We start from the raw sequence: 23450 nt of genomic DNA on the forward strand, positions 1-23450 counted from the left end.
CATCTTATATGTCATCAGCTTAGTTTAGATTTGCTTTGTGTGAATGCCACCTATTTGGTTTCTATATAATACTCCCACCATTCCTAAATATTTGTCTTTTTAGAGATTTCAACAAGTGACTACATACGGAACAAAATGAGTGAATCTACACTCTAAAATATGTCTATATACATCCGTATGTGGTAGTCCATTTGAAATCTCTAAAAAGACAAATATTTAGGAACAGAGGGAGTATATTCAGAGACAGATGACCAGTCGTATTCTCCCCCCCCCCGCCCGAGGTGCATGCTCTAACTTGGCTGGGTTATATGCTCATATCATGCATATGGTGTCTTGCATTGCCATGCCATCTGCTTAGATTGGACATGCTTTGTGTGAATGCCTCCTGTTTGCTTTCTATATCAGATATGTGAATTATGCAATGCCATGTTTTTCAGCCAGTTATCATATATGTGAATTATGCACCGCCATGTAGCCAGGCATCATATATGTGAATTATCTCATGCCATCTTTTTTTGCATTACATATTCCATTTGTCGACAATCTGTGTATATTGAACTAATCTTCATGTGTATCAGCCATTTGAGCCGGTTATGGAAAAATCTGGAGTGAAAACAAGGTCTTCAGAGCAGGCAATGGTACCTGTTGAAGCATATATCTCGATGGTTATAGGGAGCTCCTCAAAGGAGGATTCAGAGACAGATGACCAGTCCTATATCCCACCTGAGGTGTATGCTCTAAGTTGCAATGTTTTATATTTCTCATATGATGCATATGGTGTCTTGCATTGCTTAGTTTAGACATCATATGCACAATATTGAATTCCATCTGCTTAGTTTAGAGATCATACATGCGAGTGCCAGCTGCTTAGTATATGAATCAATTATGTCAATTATATCATGCCATCATGTATACTTAGACAACATGTATGTGAATTATTTCATCCCAACCTATTTTAGAAAGACATCATATAGTTTTGTCATGTCATCTTATTTAGGTACTCATCATATGTTGAATTTTTCCATTATATCATGTTAAGTTATCCATCATATATCTGAAACTGTGTCATGCTACCTTGTTTAGTTAGGCATCATATATGTGAAATTGTGTCATGATGTCCTATTTGGTTAGACAACATATACGTGAATTACCACATCTGTCTATCATACAATGTCTGTACGTTCGATGTCTTTTCTTGTTTATCAGCCATTTGAGTCGGAGGGGGTGATGGCAGTATCTAAGAGGGCAAAAACCCGTTCTTCACAAAAGAAAGTGCTATCCGTCGATGCAGATAGAATCATGGTTGTACTGGCCCACAAACTAGCCCCACCACACATAATCGAGACTCTTCCAGATTGCACACTTACACCGTTGGGCAGAGAACCAGCTACAAGCCATCTAGCTGCAACCCCAGTGGATAGTAACCCACTTCTAGTTGACAAAGCACCATGTCCACCACAGAGTACCCCCACATGAGCAGTTTGTAAAGCTACTGCAGTGCCCAAAGCACGAAGACCACCATAGCTAACCCAAAATCCACGTTTAAAGCAGAAGAGCAACTATTCTCAGGTCAGACTCCGTAGCTATGGTCCATACTCCTTTGTTGTTGCATCACTGTATTTACTCATACCAACTACTTTCGAATTTGAAGGATCCAATTGAAACTCCAATGGCGCAACAGGTATGTTTTAAACCTATTTATTTAATTGGATTGCTGATTTAACTTCTTGCTCTATGTTGATTTCAGTTTAAGTTGTATAAACAGTTATGTTCTCATGTGATGCACATTACAAGTGCTGCCAATGTTGTGTAGTTTCTCACACTTATATTCTGTCTATGTTGTTGTGTCTTAAAAATATATGAGTTGAACTGTGTCTCTATCTTGATTAGGCAACATAAACTAGAATGATATGGACAATACAGTGACCATAGTACATAGATATATGTTTGTTTCATGTTGTTATCCTGTCCACCTTACTACTGAACCGGTTTACCAAAATGAGTTTCGTATACTACAAGCTAAACCTGTGATGTGTCTGCTTGTTTCTCTTGAAGTATGCAAACAGAATATTGGAGAAGAGCACCCCACTATGCAATGGTAGAGAAAGTAATGCATATAAGGTTCAAGATAGTGAGACAACCCTGTTGGTCTCCAAGAAAGGTCATAAAAATGATCTTGTAGACAGTGAGAAAACCCCACAATCCTGCATTGATGTAGTGTTCGAGTTACTGGCCAGTACCGCTGGCACAAGCTCTTCGAACTTGCTGCCTGAATCACTTCGGCTTCTTTAGTCTCAGCTACAAACTGAAAGGCAGTAGTCAGCTGTGTTTTGGCAAGAAGCCGAAGGACTGAGGAAGTCCCTGCAGAATTCAGATGCGTACTTTCTTGTGCAACACCAAGCGCGGGAGGATTTAAGTGCCAAACAAGAGAAAGTTAATAAGCTTGCTAAGCATCTTGCCAGCATTATGGGTACCCAGGATATTGTTTCTTGAGCTCTTTTGAAGTGGTTTCAGTTCTGGACTTGTTTTGCAGCGGTGTTTATATGCTGCTTTGTTCCCTATATTTGCACTGGTGGCGAACTTTGATGCCCAGTGGATGTAATATGTGTAATAGCCGTGATAGCCTAGCATAAGTTGCTTGCTTATTTATTTCCTTGTTGTCTTGTTTATTTGTTTGCTTGTAGTCAGTGCAGTTCTTTTTCCGCGGTTTGCTAGTGGCCGCAATAACCTATTTTTTAAAACTAGGCCAGAATAACCATCGGCAATACATATTTACTGTAGTGGCACTGGGCCTCCTACCGGCCGTAGAAACAATGGGCCTTCTACGGGCCGTAGAAACAATGGGCCTTTTACGGAACGTAGACACAATGGGCCTTCTACGGGTCATATCATCAATGAGCCTTATATGGGCCGGACGATCGATCAGCCAAACATGGGCCAATAACAGACCACATTATGGCCGTAAACGGGCTAGAGTTGGAATCGTCCGTTCATGGGCCGACCATAATGGGCCGTCGTTAATAGGCCGTATTTGATGACACTATGAAAACGGCCCAACGTATTAATGGGCCACAAACGGGCTGATTGTAACAACGGGCTGAATTTGGCCCACAAGCAGAAAATGACAGTAATGGGCCGTAAGTAACCGAATGCTGGAAATGAGCCCAAGAATAAATGGGCCCTGAGAAGGCCGAAAGATAACATGGGCTGGAAACGGCCCAATGGAATAATGGGCCATTAATGGGTATAAAGTGATACATTGTTCATTACAGGCCAGTTTCAGCACAAGCCATTAATGGGCCAAGAGTTACAAAGGGCCTCATATGGGCCAAAAGACGTCATGGGCCATACATGGGCCGGAAGTTAAAACGGGCTGGAATCATATTGGACGGCCCAGATGATGCTACTAGGCCTAATTCGGATAAGCCGTAACGGGCCCTGTGTTTGCGGGCTGTAAATGGGCTATATGCGAACATGCCATTAAGAGGCTTTCCGTCGGACGGCTCGCCACCTTTTGACCAAGTCAAACGGGCCGGCCTTTTCACAGGAATGGGCCTCTATTGGGCCGTGCTACGTGTCGACGTATCATAGGCGCCTTCTATCCAATGAGTGGATGACATCTATCCCAACGATGAGCCGACACGTGTTTCCTCTAGCCAATGATGATTTTACACGTGGAAAATCCCCATTGGTCGGGGCTTTTAACGGGTTATCAGATCCAAAACCTGACCCGATAGCTTAACAGCATTCCATTTCGGTGGATGCCATGTATCGGTCACCCTTGACGAAAGCACTTATGTGATGCACGATTTATCGTCATGGAAGTGGACACTTCCGTGATGATAATTTTGGTAATGTCATGGAACACTTCTACGATAGCACAAGTATGACTATCTTGATTCTGTCATAAAATCGTCATGGACGTACATGCATGACGAAAAACGTGACCTACTGTGACAAACACGTATCATCATGGAAGTGTATTTTTTTGTAGTGGATGAGAAAGTGTCTCCATGTCTTCAACGCATGCACTACTGCTGCTAACTCCAAATCATGTGTAGCATAATTTTGCTCATGAGGTTTAAGCTGTCGTGAGGCGTAAGAAACAACTCTTCCCTCTTGCATAAGTACTGCTCCAAGTGCTCGATGAGAAGCGTCGCAATACACTTGATAATCCTTACGTTGGTCTAGAAGAATCAGCACTGGGGCTGTAACCAAACGTTTCTTCAACTCCTGAAAACTGGCTTCACACTCCTCAGTCCATTTGAACTTGGTGTCCTTCTTCAACAACTCTGTCATGGGCTTTGCAATCTTGGAGAAATTCTCAATGAACTTCCAGTAATAACCTGCGAGTCCAAGAAAACTCACGATCTCTCCAACTGATGTGGGTGCTACCCATTTAGTCATAGAAAGAACCTTGGTGGGGTCTACTTTTATTCCTTCTCCAGATATAACATGTCCGAGAAATCGAACTTCCTTCAACCAAAACTCACACTTGCTGAACTTGGCATATAGCTGGTGTTCCCTGAGCTTCTCGAGAACCAAACGCAAATGCTCCTTATGCTTCTCTTCATTCTTCGAGTAGACCAATATATCGTCAATGAACACCACGACGAACTTATCCAAAAACTTCATAAACACCTTGTTTGTCATGTTCATGAAATAGGTAGGCGCGTTAGTCAGACCAAATGACATAACGGTATACTCATATAGCCCATACCTTGTGGTAAAAGCTGTCTTAGGTATATAATGCTCTCGAATCTTCAGCTGATGGTATCCTGATCGTAAATCGATCTTGGAAAATACTTTAGCTCCTTGCAACTGGTCAAACAAATCATTGATCATCGGCAGCGGGTACTTATTCTTGATCGTCACTTCATTCAACGCATGATAATGAACAACCATCCTTAATGATCCATCCTTCTTCTCTACTAAAAGTACTGGACATCCCCAAGGCGATGAACTTGGTCGAATGTAACCTTTATCCAGTAACTCCTTAATCTGCTTCTTAATTTCCTCCAAATCCTTTGCGGGCATCCAATACGGTCTCTTTGATATTGGCCCGGTGCCTGGCAAAAGCTCAATCAAAAACTCAATGTCTCTATCCGGTGGCATACCTGGCAACTCCTCTGGAAATACGTCAGGGAAATCCTTCACCACTGGTACTTCCTCCTATACAATTCCTGATAAGGAATTCACTTGAGTCCTCTTCGGCACATGCCGAGATACATACTTAATCCTTCTTCCTTCTGGGGTGGTGAACATAATCGACTTACTGACGCAATCGATGTTTCCTCCATACATCGATAGCCAATCCATACCCAAAATCACATCCAATCCTTGCGACTCTAAAATGATCAGACCCGTGGGGAAAACATGCCTACCTATGGTCAATGGCATCTGAAAACATCCTTGGCTTGCCATATGCTCTGCTCCTGGCGAGCTTACTAACATCGGTGTCCTAAGAACTTTGGTGGGCAACTTATACTTATCCACAAATCCCCTTGATATGTATGAATGCGATGCACCAGTATCAAAAAGAACGATTGCAGTAAATGAATTAACCAAAAACTTGCCTATAACTGCATCAGGCTGCTCTTCAACCTCCTCCACACTAACGTGGTTCACTTGTCCCCTGTTGAAAGGGTTGGGCTTCTTCCCAGAGCTTCCATTGCCATTTCCATTCTTTTCTTCGGAACACTCCGTGGTGTAGTGTCCATTCTTCCCACACTTGAAACAAGTAATGTGACTTAGATCCTTCTTGGCGGGCATTGCTGGGTTGGAACGGTTCTGGCCGTTGCTTCCTCCATTCCCATTCCCATTCTTGGGGCCACTATGGTTATGCATACTTCCTCCATTAGAGTTATGACCTCCATGGTTATGGTGAATGTGTCCTCCCGAGTTTGGGGTAAAACGAGGTCTTTGCTGAGCTACTGAATTGTACTTCCCTTGTCCATACTTCCTCTTGTGGCTGTCTATCTGCTGATGCTTCCCTTCAATCATGAGAGCTCTATCTACCAACTCCTGGTAGTTGTTGAAGGTTGCCACCATCAACTGCATGCTCAGCTCATCATTCAGTCCTTCCAGAAACTTCTCCTGCTTAGCAGCATTTGTAGCAATGTCGTCCGGGGCATAACGTGCTAACTTACTAAACTCATCTACATACTGGCCCACTGTGCGTCCTCCTTGGTGTAAGTTGCAAAACGCGTGCTTCTTAATGGCCATAGATCCTGCTAAAATATGGGCAGTGCGGAAAGCCTGCTGAAACTGATCCCATGTAATAGTGTCAATGGGATAGGTGGCTGTGAAATTCTCCCACCATGATGCTGCGGGTCCATCAAGCTGGTGTGTGGCAAAATGCACTCTCTCCGCATCTGTGCATCCTGCAGTGGTGATCTCCCTTCCAATCTTGCAGAGCCAATCATCTGCAACAATCGACTCGGTGCTACTAGAGAACACCGGCGGATTCAGCCTTAGAAAACATGCTAAGTGATCAACAGGTGGTGGTGGTGGTGGGTTGTTGTTGTTGTTGTTGTTGTTGTTGTTGTTGTTGTTCCCTTGGTTCTGATTCTAAACTAGTAGCTGCATCAAGGTATTCTGCTGCTGGATCAACTGAGTGAGCTCTGGTGGGAAAGCGAATCCATTGTCATGTCTCGGAGGCATCTAATGGGTTTAGAAAAGGTGAGAAAATAGAATAGAATGAGGTCTAGAGGGGAAAACACTACCCATATGCATATGAGACAAACACAATCATATCACACCAATCAATTCAAACAAGGGCTTACAATCGGTCTAACTATCGTTACATAAGTGCTCGGGCTATGCTATATACATGGGGGAATGCTACTACTGATATGGTGGTCGACTAGAAGGTTTGATCGATGGAAAACTCCATGATATCCACTCCAACTTCATCAAAATAGTCATCATCGCTATCGTCGGGGTCTGAGTAGGTGCCGTCGATGATGATGTAGTCCTTCGAACGAATGTCGTTGGAATCGTCGTCATCTCCTCCTGGCGCGGGGTCTCCCATGAACACTCCTAGCTTCCTCGTCAGGTCGTCATTCTTCTCCACCAGTATCGTCATTTCCTCCGCATATACATCACGTGTAGACTTGAGTTCTTCTTCTAGCTCTGTAATCCTGGTCAATGCCTTCTTCAGATCTATCATGCCTACGCACATCTGGTTCTCCTGGCAGCGAATGTGCCGGTTTAACTCCTGGATGAAAGCTGCAATGGACCTGTCCCTCCTGGTGCTAATCATCTCCCATTGCTCATCACGACGCCCACATATCTGGTAGATAGTGTCCTTGAGATCCTTGTGGTAAACGTCTCCAATGCGTCCCATGGTGAAGTGGGCTGCCATGCTCTTTCCTAGACTCCAGGTTGGTGCATCAAAAGAAAACTTTATGGGTTCAGTGACTGGCATGAATGTCCTTCCTGGAACTTAAACTTGTATCATCCAACGCTCCTCTTCTAGTAAAGTGGCGATATAGGTCCCGGTGAAGCTTGGTATTCTAATGTTCAAGTACCTAGTGACTTCCTTCAGGTGTCGTCCAAAAGGTGTATTTTCGTCCGGTTGTGAAAACTTGTTCCTTGAGTCTGCCATCCTATAGAGTAGAAAAGGGAGATGAGTGAGAAATGAGTAGAGAAGAGTGGCCTATGGTTTATCTTAGTGGTAGTGTCCTATAGTCAGCGTGTGCTCTCATACCATCTTGTAGCGACCAGACCTCAAACAGTCTAGTCTCAATGCATCAGTGTCATCCCTGGATCGGTAATGCTGACATGCATAGTACTTGAGGATTTATAACAGAGTTGCAATCATACACTTATTACATTGAATGTATCAAAAGAGAACTTATTGCAATAATATGGCTTAAGGCCATCTAAATACGATAACAGTGGAAGGCTTGGAAGATAAAGTGAGTCCATCAACTCCAACGGCATAGCTGAGTGAACGACAACGACCTATGGCACCTTACTCGTCTTCTGAAAAGTCTACAACATGATATGTTGCAGCCCGAAACGGGTCAGCACATAGAATATGCTGGCAAAGTAACACATAGAGTACTGAACAGAATAAATGCTATCACTACATGCATATATGGCTGGTAGAAAGATCTATGGTTACAATTTTTGCATAAAGCCATTTTTCCCTACAACAAAGGAATAAATTTTATTTAACTATCATGGTGGTTGTTAAACATTGAGAAGGTTCCTCCAACTCAATCCCAATTAAAACATCACCAATTAACCCAACAATTTAAATTTAGAGTGATGAGATCAACATTATAATCCAAGAACCAGATACTCAAGATGTCCATAACCGGGGACACGGCTAACCATGATTATTTTGTACACTCTGCAGAGGTTTGCACACTTTTCCCCACAAGACTCGATCTCCTCTGTTGGATTTCTCGCACTACATGGTGTTTGAGAAATGGATGACCGAGACACAGTCTTTCAGAAACATTTACTCTTTACTCTGGGTGGACAGTTACACCTACTTTCCCTTACATCTGCTAGCCCACCACTGAAAGAGGTCATGCAACATACTCAACTATGCTAGAGCCCATAATAGGTTGTGGCTACACACGGAAGTTTCTAGCATGAATAATCTTATGATCCCTTTGAGCCTGGGTGGCGGACCGTAGAATGATCACACGGGTACTCCGGGATATCCTAGGACAACACTGGATTCTCCAGGTGCCCGCAACCAATCCACCTAGATGTGTATTTAAGTAGCCATATTAAGTTAACCATTAATTAACAATACTCACATTTTTCATGGATACACTCACCCAATCCACGTCTATGAGCATAGCATAGCAATCCTAAGAATAACGTAGAAGTAACTCCCAAAGGTTTGATAATAAAAGGACAATAGGTTCTATCTCATCATCTACTTCCCAAACCCACATGTTATTCAGATCCTAACCATGCAATGTTTGAGGATTGTATCTAATGCATAAAAGCTGGGTAATAAAGGGATATGATCAAAGTATTACTTGCCTTGCTGATGATCTACAAAACCTAGAGACTCGTAGTAGCACGCTTTGCACTCTGGGAATTCTATCACAAACAAACAAAGCATACATAAGCACTCAACTAGAAGCACGGGTAAAACTCAAAAAAAGAAGATCTAGCCAGAAAGTTCAACTGAAGAACTTCGGTTTGCAAAAAGAATCAAATCAAATGGAGCAACGAAACACAAACTACAAAAGAAACAAGATCCGGTTACTAATCTGGACTAAAGTCAAATTTTATAGTACCAAAATCTTATTCAAGTTGATCAAACAGAAAGAGGGCTTCGATAGGAAGATCTAGGCACTTGTTTCATCTAATTTGGATAAACGAGTAAAAAGTTATACTAGATCAAAGATTAGGGCAGAAATCGCGATCGAAAATAATCGCAAATAAACCCTGGAAAAAACGAGATGAACGGGCAAACAAACAAACGTTCGCTGTCTGCGCTTAACTGGCAAACAATGTTCGTTAAAACGAACGCACGGACGGACGTCTGCTATTTAGCTAAACCGAAAAAACCAAACCGATCTAAAAAAACTAGATGTAGGGTTTCAAAAAAAACGATCGGTTTTTCTGATAAACCCAGACGGCGGCGGCGGCTACCTCGGCGGGCGGGGCGGCGGCGGGGTTGACGGCGGCGACGGCGGTGTCGACGGCGGCTTCGGCGGGCGGCAGCAGGCGGCTCCAGCGGCGGTGGGCGGCGGCGCGGGCTAGCACTGGCGGCGACGCGCGAGCTGGCAGCGGCTAGGGTTTGCGGGGGCGGGCGGCTGGGCTGGCGGGGTGGCGGCCTCGGCCCTTATAAAGGCCGGCCGTGCTATTGTCCGGGTCGGGCACGACCCGAGTAGGTCGGTGCACTTATTTTAAAATAAACTAACACGGAAAAACAAATAAAAGAAATACTAAAATGGAGTCCAAAAATCCTGAAATAAATTTTCACGGTCCTCTAATAATATTCCGGACAAACTGAACATTTATTTGGGCCTCTAATGCAATTTTGAAAAACGCATTTTTTCCTAATTCATAAAAAACAATAAAAGTCCAAAAAAAATTCTTATTTGATGTTAACATTTTTCCTCCAATATTTCTTATATTTTGGAGAAGTCATTTTATCTCCTCTCTTTTATTTTATACAATGGAAATATTTTTGAAGAGGAAAAATAATTAAAACCAAATCGATCCTCTTTTCAAAATTGGAGAAAACTCAAATATGAAAATAACAAAATCCCCAACTCTCTCTGTGGGTCCTTGAGTTGCTTAGAATTTCTAGGATCAAACCAAAATGCAATAAAATATGATATGCATATGAAAATCTATGTATAACATTCCAAATTGAAAATTTGGGATGTTACATTTTCCCCGTCCAACACATCCTCACCACCCCATTGTTCAAAAGTTTTTGTAAAATGATTAAAATGCATCATAAGTCCTAAAACTATCAGTGGTGTGTCAGTTTAGTCCTACAACTTAGAAACTGCAATTTTAGGTCCTAAAACAATTGGAAGTGTGTTAGTTTAGTCATATGACTTTGAAACTACAGTTTAGGTCCCAATACTATGTAAGTTTGTTCATCTCAGGTCCTAAGCTTGCATGGTCAGCATCTCGAAACAAGCTTTTGACCCACTTTATATATAAAGCAACAACCGAACAAAATACACGACCGAGCGATACAACATGAAGAGGTATCCTTCTTAGAAAGCAAATCTTGAGATAACCGGATTACGCAGAACACACAACTACCCTATCGAAGGAGAACACGGAGAAGACTAGATACAACTCCACACTACACTCTAGCACACTTAAGCTCCACAACAATGCCCTCGGGACGGAAACGTCAAGTCCAAGGTCGACATGAGCTTTTGCTCAGAACCCTGGCACCGTGAGGAGAACCAAGACGACATCTTCAAGAAGAGAGCGGCGCCCGCGAGCGTCGCCACCGTCGGCGCCAAAAGTGGGTTTTTTTTGCTCAGCAGCTCAACCATGCCTAATACTACCATAATGATAGTTTATCATACGACAGGCATCAACAAGTTGGCTAGACACTGAAATAAGTCACCAATTGTACCATGCTACGCACTAAAATCCTCGCTAAAATACAACCACTTCGCCAGGGAAGTTAGGGGTATGGGGATGGGCATTCCCTCTTCACGGATGTAGATGGGATTATCCACGCTGGTGCCCGGCAACACCACTAGATCATTCCACTTCACATCCGGGACCTCATCGGCGGGTATAACTGAGCGGTAGTCTTCATACTTGTGTGACAGATCGAAATCCCATCCACGCGCCTCGCTCATACACCATAGGACAATCTCCATCGCACTGACCTGAGTATCACCACCATACGTGGTGTTGATCCGGTCTCGCTAGTACTGCGTTGTACACAAGAGCTCACCCTTCGCCTACAAAACCATGGTCTCGTAGTTGTCATACCAGGAAGCGATCTCCTTCATCTTGGCCAACAGATGAGCGTCGCCAAACTCTGATGCCTCAATGACCCCGTTCCATCCCCTGTTGTTGTCTATCTGTTAAGAAAATATACAAATAAATTAGTAAGATGTCATCATTAATTATATACATCAAAAACACAAAAGTATATAACACTACAAATGGAAAGTTATATACATATACAAATATTTGAACAATGTAATTTATGCAAGCATATTTATATTTTTATTAACATAAAAAAGAATTAATACAAGCTAGCTATCGATCATCAATCCAAAATATTACCGATCGATTCTATCTAGCTACTATAGCTAGTGCACATAATCCATCACACGCTCGTCATATAAGAAAAAAAGGCATGAAATATATTTAATCAACATAAAAACAAGATATCATGCACGCATCTATGTTTTTTTTTGCAAGAAATCATGCATCCATTCTAATATATAAAACAAAATATCATCATTCTATTCATATCAATATGAACACAAAGGGAGTGAATATGAACACGTTCCTTCATCAAGCTTCTTTCATGTTCATATTTTGTCCATAAATATATGAATATGAACACATAAAGCCACATAATCACTCCCTTCGTGTTCATATTCACTACCCCATAAACAAAATATCATCGATTCTATTCACATCAATCGGTTAAACACGAAGAGATCAAACTATATGAAGACTAAGAGATCAAACTATATGGAGACGAAGAGATCAAACTATATGGAAGATTTAGATTGATTGATTGATGTGTGCTCACCTCGGTTTTCTGATCCGGCGATGAAGAAGTGCTTGTTGTTGTCGGGCGGTGGTGGTTGCGGATGCGACTTTCAGGCATAGGAGAGGGCAACGCCGGCGGTGCGATAAGTGTGCGTGCGACGGTGACATGATTTGATGTTCAAAGGGCTGGCCGCACTGTTATCTATAAACCTGAGTAAGCTGAGTGCCCTTTCACGGCCAGTCGGCTTACAAGGGAGGCTAAGGGTTTCCGGTCTTTAAAATAGAAATAGGAAATATATGTCTAGTCCGTGGGAGCGTGATACGTCTCCAACGTATCTATAATTTTTTATTGTTCCATGCTATTATATTACCTATTATGGATGTTTATGGGCTTTACTATACACTTTTATATCATTTTTGGGACTAACCTACTAACCGGAGGCCCAGCCCGAATTGCTGTTTTTTTGGCTATTTCAGTGTTTCGCAGAAAAGGAATATAAAACGGAGTTCAAACGGAATGAAACCTTCGGGAGAAATCTATTTGGAACACACGGAATCCAGGAGACTTGGAGTGGACGTCAAGCAGCAAACGAGGCGGCCACGAGGGTGCCTGGCGTGCCCTAGGGGGGGCTGCCTCGTGGCCCCTCGTGGCTCCACCGACCTACTTCTTCCTCCTATATATATCTACATACCCCGAGAACATCCAGGAGCACCACGAAAAACTATTTCCACCGCCGCAACCTTCTGTATCCACGAGATCCCATCTTGGAGCCTTCGTCGGCGCTCCGCCAGAGGAGGAATCAATCACGGAGGGCCTCTATATCATCACCAAGGACTCTCCGATGAGTTGTGAGTAGTTTACCATAGACCTTCGGGTCCATAGTTATTAGCTAGATGGCTTCTTCTCTCTCTTTGAATCTCAATACAAAGTTCTACTCGATCTTCTTGGAGATCTATTCGATGTAACTCTTTTTGCGGTGTGTTTGTCGAGATCCGATGAATTGTGGGTTTATGATCAAGTTTATCTATGAGAAATATTTGAATCTCCTCTGAATTCTTTTATGTATGATTGGTTATCTTTGCAAGCCTCTTCGAATTATCAGTTTGGTTTGGCCTACTAGATTTATCTTTCTTGTAATGGGAGAAGTGCTTAGCTTTGGGTTCAATATTGTGGTGTCCTTTCCCAGTGACAGCAAGGGCAGCAAGGCACATGTTGTATTGTTGCCATCGAGGATAAAAAGATGGGGTTTATATCATATTGCTTGAGTTTATCCCTCTACATCATGTCATCTTGCTTAATGTGTTACTCTATTATTATGAACTTAATACTCTAGATGTAGGCAGGAGTCGGTTGATGTGTGGAGTAATAGTAGTAGATGCAGGAAGGAGTCGGTCTACTTGTTGAGGACATGATGCCTATATACACGATCATGCCTAGATATTCTCATAACTATGCACTTTTCTATCAATTGCTCGATAGTAATTTGTTCACCCACCATAATAATTATGCTATCTTGAGAGAATCCACTAGTGAAACCTATGGCCCCCGGGTCTATTCTCTATCATATAAGTTTCCGATCTACTTTATTTTGCAATCTTTACTTTTCAATCTATATCATAAAAATACCAAAAATATTTATCTTAACATATTATCTCTATCAGATCTCACTTTTGCAAGTGGCCGTGAAGGGATTGACAACCCCTTTATCACATTGGTTGTGAGGTTCTTGTTTGTTTGTGTAGGCGTGTGGGACTTGTGAGGAGTCTCCTACTGGATTGATACCTTGGTTCTCAAAACTGAGAGAAATACTTACGCTACTTTGTTGCATCACCCTTTCCTCTTCAAGGGAAAAACCAACACATTCTCAAGAGGTAGCAGAGCGTACTCGGCTTACACCAACGGTTGTCAAGCTACTGTTAAGTGCGCCGACGGCATACACATCGCAATAGCTTTTGCCGGTGGATGCATGTAAGCCGAGTACCCTTTTTTACATTGACATGGCTTTTGTAGGATCAAAACTATGTCTAGAGGGGGTGATTAGACTACTTGACCAAATAAATGAAGGAAATATGCCCTAGAGGCAATAATAAAGTTGTTATTTTATATTTCCTTTTTTGTGATAAATGTTTATTATTCATGCTATAATTGTATTAATTGAAAACTTGATACATGTGTGAATACATAGACAAAACACCGTGTTCCTAGTATGCCTCTACTAGACTAGCTCGTTGATCAAAGATGGCTAAGTTTCCTACCCATGGACATGTGTTGTCATTTGATAAACGGGATCACATCATTAGGAGAATGATGTGATGGACAAGACCCATCTGTTAGCTTAGCATAATGATCTTTCAATTTTATTGCTACTGCTTTCTTTGTGTCAAATATATATTCCTCAAACTATGAAATTACGCAACTCCCGGACACAGGAGGAATGCCTTTTGTGCTATCAAACGTCACAATCTAACTAGGTGATTATAAATATGCTCTACAGGTATCTCTGAAGGTGTTTGTTGGGTTGGCACAGATCAAGATTAGGATTTGTCACTACGAGTATCAGAGAGGTATCTCTAGGCCCTCTCGGTAATGCACATCATATGAAGCCTTGCAAGCAATGTGACTAATGAGTTAGTTACGGGATGATGCACCAGGGAAAGAGTAGATAGACTTCCAAGTAACGAGATTGAACTAGGTATAGAGATACCAATGATCGAATCTCGGGCAAGTAACATACCGATGACAAAGGGAATAACTATGTTGACATTGTGGTTCGACCGATAAAGATCTTCGTAGAATATGTGGGAACCAATATGAGCATCCAGGTTCTGCTATTGGTTATTGACCGAAGAAGTGTCTCTATACCGTAGGGTCCGCACGCTTAACATTCAATGACGATAGGTATTATATGAGTTATGTGTTTTGGTGACCGGAAGTTGTTCGGTGTCTCGGATGAGATCACGGACATAATGAGGAGTCTCTAAATGGTCGATAGGTAAAGATTGATATATTGGAAGGTTGTATACAGACACCAGAATGGTTTCGGAAAAGTTCGGTGATTTTTCGGAGTACCGGGAGGTTACCGGAACCCCCCGGCAAAGTTAATGGGCCTCATGGGCCTTAGTGGAGAAGAGGAGGCAGGCCACGGGAGGTGGCACCCCCCCAAGCCAATCCAAATTGGACAAGGGGTGGAGCGTTATGTCTACTACGCAACCTTCTTCTTGTAGACGTTGTTGGGCCTCCAAGTGCAGAGGTTTGTAGGACAGTAGCAAATTTCCCTCAAGTGGATGACCTAAGGTTTATCAATCAGTGGGAGGCGTAGGATGAAGATGGTCTCTCTCAAACAACCCTACAACCAAATAACAAAGAGTCTCTTGTGTCCCCAACACATCCAATACAATGGTAAATTGTATAGGTGCACTAGTTCGGCAAAGAGATGGTGATACAAGTGCAATATGGATGGTAGATATAGGTTTTTGTCATCTAAAAAATATAAAAAGAGCAATGTAGCAAGCAATAAAAGTGAGCACAAATGGTATTGCAATGCTTCGAAACAAGGCCTAGGGTTCATACTTTCACTAGTGCAAGTTCTCTCAACAATAATAACATAATTGGATCATATAACAATCCCTCAACATGCAAAAAAGAGTCACTCCAAAGTCAGTAATAGCAAAGAACAAATGAAGAGATTATTGTAGGGTACGAAACCACCTCAAAGTTATTCTTTCCAATCAATCCATTGGGCTATTCCTATAAGTTTCACAAAAAACCCTAGAGTTCATAGTAAAATAACACCTTAAGACACACATCAACCAAAACCCTAATGTCACCTAGATACTCCAATGTCACCTCAAGTATCCGTGGGTTTGATTATACGACATGCATCACACAATCTCAGATTCATCTATTCAAACCAACACAAAGAATTTCATAGATTGCCCCAAAGTTTCTACCGGAGAATCAAGACGAAAACGTGTGCCAACTCCTATGCATAAGTTCACAAGGTCACTGAACCCGCAAGTTTATCACCAAAACATACACCAAGTGGATCACGTGAATATCCCATTGTCACCACAAATAAGCACATGCAAGACATACATCAACTGTTCTTAAATCCTTAAAGACTCAATCCAATAAGATAACCTCAAAGGGAAAACTCAATCCATAACAAGGAGATAGAGGGGGAGAAACATCATAAGATCCAACTATAATAGCAAAGCTCGTGGTACATCAAGGTCATGCCAAATCAAGAACACGAGATAGAGAGATCAAACACATAGCTACTGGTACACACCCTCAGCCCCGAGGTGAACTACTCCCTCCTCATCATGGAGAGTGCCGGCATGATGAAGATGGCCACCGGTGATGGAGCCCCCCTCCGGCAGGGTGCTGGAACAGGGTCCCGATTGGTTTTTCATGGCTACAGAGGCTTTCGGCAGCGGAACTCCCGATCTAGGTTATGTTCTGGGGTTTTCTGGATTTATAGGAGGGGTTGGCATCGGTTTCACGTCAGGGGACCCCACAGGGAGTCCATGAGGTAGGGGGGCCCCGGTACTCCCCTCCGATAACTTTTCATTCCAGTATTTTTATATTTTCCAAAAATATTCTCCGTTGATTTTCAATGCATTCCGAGAACTTTTATTTCTGCGCAAAAACAACACCACGGTAGTTCTGCTGAAAACAACGTCAATCCGGGTTAGTTCTAATAAAATCATACCAAAATCATGTAAAAATATTATAAACATGGCATGAATACATCAAAAATTATAGATACGTTGGAGACGTATCAAGCATCCCCAAGCTTAATTCCTTCTCGTCCTCGAGTAGTTAAATGATAAAAACAGAATTTTTGATGTGGAATGCTTTTTTTTGCGAAACTGATGTGGAATGCTACCTAACATATTTGTCAATGTAGTTCTCTTTATTGTGGCTTGAATGTTCAGATCCGTAAGATTCAAAACAAAAGTTTAATATTGACATAAAAACAATAATACTTCAAGCATACTAACAAGGCAATTATGTCTTCTCAAAATAACATGGCCAAAGAAAGCTTATCCCTACAAAATCATATAGTCTGGCTATGATCCATCTTCATCACACAAAATATTCAAATCATGCACAACCCTGGTTTCAGCCAAGCAATTGTTTCATACTTTAGTATTCTCAAACTTTTTCAACTTTCACGCAATACATGAGCATGAGCCATGTACATAGCACAATAGGTGGAATAGAATGGTGGTTGTGGAGAAGACAAAAGGAGGAACATAGTCTCACATCAAATAGGCGTATCAACGGGCTATGGAGATGCCCATCAATAGATATCAATGTGAGTGAGTAGGGATTGCCATGCAACGGATGCACTAGAGCTACAAGTGTATGAAAGCTCAAAAAGAAACTAAGTGGGTGTGCATCCAACTTGCTTGCTCACGAAGACCTAGGGCATTTGAGGAAGCCCATCATTGGAATATACAAGCCAAGTTCTATAATGAAAAATTCCCACTAGTATATGAAAGTGACAAAATAGGAGACTCTCTATCATGTAGATCATGGTGCTACTTTGAAGCACAAGTGTGGAAAAAGGATAGTAACATTGCCCCTTCTCTCTTTCTTTTGTTTTCTCTTTTTTTTTATTAGCTTCTCTAGCCTATTTTTTATTGGCTTCTTTGGCCTTTTTTTATTATTTCCTCACATGGGACAATGCTCTAATAATGATGATCATCACACTTCTATTTACTTACAACTCAAAAAATTACAACTCAATGCTTAAACAAAATATGACTCTATGTGAATGCCTCCTGCGGTGTACTGGGATGTGCAATGAATCAAGAGTGACATGTATGAAAGAATTATGAAAGGTGGCTTTGCCACAAATACGATGTCAACTACATGATCATGCAAAGCAATATGACAATGATGAAGCGTGTCATAATAAACGGAACGGTGGAAAGTTGCATGGCAATATATCTTGGAATGGCTATGAAAATGCCATAATAGGTAGGTATGGCGGTTGTTTTGAGGAAGGTATATGGTGGGTGTATGGTACCGGCAAAAGTTGCGCGGCACAAGAGAGGCTAGCAATGGTGGAAGGGTGAGACTACGTATAATCCATGGACTCAACATTAGTCATAAAGAACTCACATACTTACTGCAAAAATCTATAAGTCATCAAAACCAAGCACTACGCGCATGCTCCTAGGGGAAGGGTTGGTAAGAGTTAACCATCGCGCGATCCCAACCTCCACACAAAGAATGACAATCAAAGAAATACTTCATGCTCCAAATTTGTTACACAACGGTTCACCATACGTGCATGCTACGGGACACACAAACCTCAACACAAGTATTTCTCAAATTCACAATTACTCCACTAGCATGACTATAATATCACAATATTCATATCTCAAAACAATCATAAAGAATCAAACTTCTCATAGTATTCAATGCACTTTATATGAAAGCTTTTATTATACCCCTCTTGGATGCCTATCATATTACGACTAAATTTATAACCCAAGAAAATTACCATGATGTTCTAAAGACTCTCAAAGTAATATAAGTGAATCATTAGAGTTCATCAATTTCTTCAAACATAAAACTACCATCGTGCTCTAAAAAGATATAAGTGAAGCACTAGAGAAAATGACAAGCTACTCCAGAAAGATATAAGTGAAGATCAATGAGTAGTAGAATAATTATGTAACTATGTGCAGACTCTCTAACATTTAAGAATTTCAGATCTTGGGATATTATGCAAACAGCAAGCAAAACAAAATAAAATAAAATGACGCTCCAAGCAAAACACATATCATGTGGTGAATAAAAATATAGCTCCAATTAAGGTTACCGATGAACGAAGACGAAAGAGGGGATTCCATCCGGGGCATCCCCAAGCTTAGGCTATTGGTTGTCATTGAATATTACCTTCGGGTGCCTTGGGAATCCCCAACCTTAGGCTCTTGCCACTCCTTATTCCATAGTCCATCGAATCTTTACCCAAAACTTGAAAACTTCACAACAGAAAACTCGTAAGCTCCCTTAGTATAAGAAAATAAATAACCACTTTTGGTACTGTTGTGAAATCATTCTTTATTTATATTGGTGTAATATCTACTGTATTCCAACTTCTCTATGGCTCATACCCTCCGATAATACTCATAGATTCATCAAAATAAGCAAACAACACATAGAAAACAGAATGTGTCAAAAACAGAACAGTCTATAGTAATCTATAACTCTCGAATACTTCTGTAACTCCAAAAAGCCATCCAAATTAGGAAAACCTGAGCAATTTGTGTACCAATCCATAGCAAAAAGAATCATATCCAAATCACATTTCTGTGAATTTAAAACTAATTACTAGGCACAAAAGTTTGTGATTTTCAGCAGGATCAACACAACTATCACCGTAAGCTATCCCAAAGGTCTTACTTGGTACTTTTTTAAAACAAAAGCTATAAAACATGATTACTATAGTAGATTAATAATGTGAACACACAAAAACAGTAGGGGTAAATATTTGGTTGTCTCCCAACAAGCGCTTTTCTTTAATGACTTTTTAGGTAGGCATGATGATTTCAATGATGCTCGCATAAAAGATAAGAATCGAAACATAATGGGAGCATCATTAAGAATATGACTGACACATTTAAGCCTAACCCACTTCCTATGCATAGGGATTTTGTGAGCAAACAATTTATGGGAGCAATAATCTACTAGCATAGGAAGGCAAAACAAGCATAACTTCAAGATTTTCAACACATGGAGAGAAAACTAGATATTATTGCAATTCCTACAAGCATATATTCCTCCCTCATAATAATTTTTAGTTGCATCATGAATGGATTCAACAATATAACTATCGCATAAAGCAGTCTTTTCTTGATGCATAAGCATAGAATTTTTATTACTCTCCACATAAGCAAAACTCTTCTCATGAATAGTAGTGGGAGCAAACTCAACAAAATAACTATCATGTGAGGCATAATCCAATTGAAAATTAAAATCAAGATGACAAGTTTTATGGTTATCATTATTCTTTATAGCACACATGTCATCACAATAATCATCATAGATAGCAACTTTGTTCTCATAATCAATTGGAACCTCTTCCAAAAAAGTGGATTCATCACTAAATAAAGGCATGACCTCTCCAAATCCACTTCCATAATTATCACAATAAGATTCAACACCCTCCAAAATAGTGGGATCATTACTTCCTAAAGTTGACACTCTTACAAACCCACTTTCATCAATATAATCATCATAAATAGTAGGCATGCTTTCATCATAATAAATATTCTCATCAAAACTTGGGGGACTAAAAATATCATCTTCATCAAACATAGCATCCCCAAGCTTGTGGCTTTGCATATCATTAGCATCATGGATATTCAAAGAATTGATACTAACAACATTGCAATCATGCTCATCATTCAAATATTTAGTGCCAAACATTCTATAGCATTCTTCCTCTAGCAATTGAGCACAATTATCGGAATCCTTGTTTTCATGAAAGACATTAAAAAGATGAAGCATATGAGGCAACCTCAATTCCATATTTTTGTAGTTTTCTTTTATAGACTAAACTAGTGATAAAACAAGAAACTAAAAGATTCAATTGCAAGATCTAAAGATATACCTTCAAGCACTAACCTCCCTGGCAACGATGCTAGAAAGGAGCTTGATGTCCACTACGTAACCTTCTTCTTATAGACGTTGTTAGGCCCCCAAGTGCAGAGGTTTGTAGGACAGTAGCAAATTTCCCTCAAGTGGGTGACCTAAGGTTTATCAATCCATGGGAGGCATAGGATCAAGATGGTCTATCTCAAACAACCCTGCAACCAAATAACAAAGAGTCTCTTATGTCCCCAACACATCCAATACAATGGTAAATTGTATAGGTGCACTAGTTCGGCGAATAGATGGTGATACAAGTGCAATATGGATGGTAGATATAGGTTTTTGTCATATGAAAATATAAAAACAACAAGGTAGCAAGCGATAAAAGTGAGCACAAACGGTATTGCAATGCTTCGAAACAAGGCCTAGGGTTCATACTTTCACTAGTGCAAGTTCTCTCAACAATAATAACCTAATTGGATCATATAACAATCCCTCAACATGCAACAAAGCGTCACTCCAAAGTCACTACTAGCAAAGAACAAACAAAGAGATTATTGTAGGGTACAAAACCACCTCAAAGTTATTCTTTCCGATCAATCCATTGGGCTATTACTATAAGTTTCACAAACAACCCTAGAGTTCACAGTGAAATAACACCTTAAGACACACATCAACCAAAACCCTAATGTCACTGATACATCTCCGTCATATCTATAATTTTTGATTGTTCCATGCCAATATTATTCAACTTCCATATACTTTTGGCAACTTTTTATACTTTTTTTGGGACTAACATATTAATCCAGTGCCTGGTGCCAGTTCCTATTTGTTGCATGTTTTTTGTTTTGCAGAAAACCCATATCAAACGGAGTCCAAACGGAATAAAAATGGACAGAGATTTTTTTGGAATATATGTGAATTTTGGGAAGTCTAATCAATGCTCAAGGGGCCAACAAGGCAGGGGGCGCGCCCCTGACCCTCGTGGCCACCCCGTAAGGCAGTTGATGCTCTTATTTTGCCGCAAGAAAGCTAATTTTCAGAGAAAAATTCGGGCGAAGGTTTCAACCCAATCGGAGTTATGGATCTCCGGGAATATAAAAACGGTGAAACGGCAGAATCTGGAAGGCAGAAACTGAGAGAGACAGAGAGACAGATCCAATCTCGGAGGGGCTCTCGCCCCTCCCACGCCATGGAGACCATGGACCAGAGGGGAAACCCTTCTCCCACCTAGGGAGAAGGTCAAGGAAGAAAGAAGAAGAAGAAGGGGAAACCCCTTGCTTCCGGTGGCGCCGGAATGCCACCAGGGGCCATCATCATCTCCGCGATCTACACCAACACCTCCGCCATCTTCACCAACATCTCCATCACCTTCCCCCATCTATATTCAGAGGTCCACTCTCCCGCAACCCGCTGTACCCTCTACTTGAACATGGTGCTTTATGCTTCATATTATTATCCAATGATGTGTTGCCATCCTATTATGTCTGAGTAGATTTTTGTTGTCCTATCAGGGATTGATGAATTGCTATGATTGGTTTAATTTGCCTGTGGTTATGTTGCTGTCCTATTGTGCCCTCCATGTCACACAAGCGTGAGGGATTCCCATTGTAGGGTGTTGCAATACGTTCATGATTCGCTTATAGTGGGTTGCTTGAGTGACAGAAGCATAAACCCGAGTAAGGGGGTTGTGGCGTATGGGATAAAGGGGACTTGATGCTTTAATGCTATGGTTGGGTTTTACCTTAATGATCTTTAGTAGTTGCGGATGCTTGCTAGAGTTCCAATCATAAGTGCATATGATCCAAGAAGAGAAAGCATGTTAGCTTATGCCTCTCCCACATAATACTTGCTATCGGTCTAGTAAAGTAGTAAATTGCTTAGGGACAATTTCACAACTCCTACCACCACTTTTCCACACTCGCTATACTAACTTTATTGCTTCTTTATCTAAACAGCCCCTACTTTTTATTTAGGTGCTCTTTATTATCTTGCAAACCTATCCAACAACACCTACATAGTACTTCTAGTTTCATACTTGTTCTAGGTAAAGTGAACGTCAAGCATGCGTAGAGTTGTATTGGTGGTCGATAGAACTTGAGGGAATATTTGTTCTACCTTTAGCTCCTCGTTGGGTTCGACACTCTTACTTATCGAAAGAGGCTACAATTGATCCCCTACACTTGTGGGCTATCAATCACCTAGATACTCCAATGTCACCTCAAGTATCTGTGGGTTTGATTATACGACATGCATCACACAATCTCAGATTCATCTATTCAAACCAACACAAAGTACTTCAAAGAGTTCCCCAAAGTTTCTACCGGAGAATCAAGACGAAAACGTGTGCCAACCCCTATGCATAAGTTCACAAGGTCACTGAACTCGCAAGTTGATCATGAAAACATACATCAAGTGGACCACGTGAATATCCCATTGTCACCACAGATAAGCACATGCAGGACATACATCAAGTGTTCTCAAATCCTTAAAAACTCAATCCGATAAGATAACTTCAAAGGGAAAACTCAATCTGTTACAAGGAGATAGAGGGGGAGAAACATCATATGATCCAACTATAATAGCAAAGCTCGTGGTACATCAAGATCGTGCCAAATCAAGAACACAAGAGAGAGAT

Source organism: Triticum dicoccoides, chromosome 2B (assembly GCF_002162155.2).
Source record: "Triticum dicoccoides isolate Atlit2015 ecotype Zavitan chromosome 2B, WEW_v2.0, whole genome shotgun sequence".
Lineage (NCBI taxonomy): Eukaryota > Viridiplantae > Streptophyta > Magnoliopsida > Poales > Poaceae > Triticum > Triticum dicoccoides.